Here is a 1845-nt window from a genome sequence, read left to right on the forward strand (position 1 = left end):
CTACCCCTCACATATGACGCAAAACTGAATATTATGTTAAATTTGAAAATTTGTATTAGGAGAGCATAAGTCGAATAAGGTCTTTTTTTAAGCTCGGAAAATTTGGCTGTTCCATTACTCTGCTCAATGGTACACTGCATATCTATTAGTTTTCCCTTAATCTATGTTATGTCTGTACCTAATTTCACAACATAATATATCTATGGACCCATCTATGGAAAACTTTGGTTCATGTATGGTTATTTCTATGTTTCATTTAGAGATTTGGATTTTGTTTATTGTGTCTATGGTTTATTGTTTTCATGTATTTAAAATTTTGGATTAGGCTTAGTGTCTGGGCATGTATAGAAGGCTATTTTGTTTTACTTGCTGGATTTATTCAATTTAGTGCTGTTAATTTGTTTTCCTCACCCCTTTGTAATGCAAGTAAGTAGGTTAGTTAGACATCTATCAAAGATACATGTACATTTTATATATTTATATTATAAGTCTATGCACACGTTTACATGTAATAAATACTTGTGTGACCTTCAGCATTCCTAGTTTTTTAGCACTTTGTAACATTCTCTACTGTAAAAACTAATCTATTTATCTTTTACCATTGTTACATGTAACAAAACATTTTGTAAGGACACTACTAAGACTTGGACACCGCATGTCAACTGGCAGTGGTCATAGGTCTGCATAGCAGGCCCCTTTCATCTGAGGATGTAGCAGTATTTGAAAGAAACGTGAAAGTGCCTTCCCTTCACACTTGGAGCAAGCAACATGTATCTTTCTCTAAAGGGAAGGATTTGCATGACAGAAATGCAATTCCTTGAATGCATTAGGAAGTAACACAATCAGAAAGGTAAGAGGAAACAACATTTAAAGTCAGTTAGATATTGATTTAAGGTAAAATGATCTATTGGTTTAAATATGTACAGAGGTATAAATTCTTTTACAATTTTATGCATTGCAACTGCAACCTAAGTATTGCAATAATACATTATGGAGCATTAAAATTTATTATAACAAACCAATAAATAATAATTGAAAAATGTATAGAAAACACGAGAACGTGAATTTTATGGTTTGTTTATTTCATGAACACAAAAGGATGACAGACTAGTTAATAACATTTAAGACTCAATTGTACGAGAACTTATTCTGATTCTGATTTTCATTTTGAGTTCTAGTCTCCACAAGACTGGACAAATAACTAGAATAAAGAGATGTGTAGGAGTTATTTGTAATTACTTTTAATCGTTAAAAAATTAGCAATATGTAGAGTTAACAAATTAACAGCTTTAAATGAAGCGATTTTAACATACAAAACTAATGTTCTTGAACTAGATAATTAGAAATTATAAATTTCTTAAACAAAATATTGCTTTTGTATTCAGTTTTAGGCCTTTAGTAGTATAAAAAATTAATTTTTATAATTTATTATGAATTTATGTACGTTATGCGCTTTTGAACACTTAAGAGTATTTAGAGTTGCCTAACCACATATTCGGTTTCTCTGAATTAATTTTTGTATTTTATGTGATTCTGTCCATCAGAGGTGACCTTTCATTTGTTCGACAGGTCTGGATTAAAAATTTTCGTAGGATTGCTACTAAATGGAATTAATATTTTTGAAGAAGGTTTAAATTAATTTTCCAATTTTGAATTATAACCTTTAGAGGCATTCACCTTGAATGGATTCCAGAAAAGATAAATAATAACTACACATATCCTGTATTCGTAATCAATCTTTTAAACTTACTTTCAATTAAAAATAGTATGTGATTGTGAATGACCTAAAATTAACTTCTTTTGTATGGTTACTCTGTAGCTCCGTTTTTGAATCTAGAACTTTGA

Source organism: Agrilus planipennis, unplaced genomic scaffold (assembly GCF_000699045.2).
Source record: "Agrilus planipennis isolate EAB-ADULT unplaced genomic scaffold, Apla_2.0 scaffold59, whole genome shotgun sequence".
NCBI classification, from domain to species: Eukaryota; Metazoa; Arthropoda; class Insecta; order Coleoptera; family Buprestidae; genus Agrilus; species Agrilus planipennis.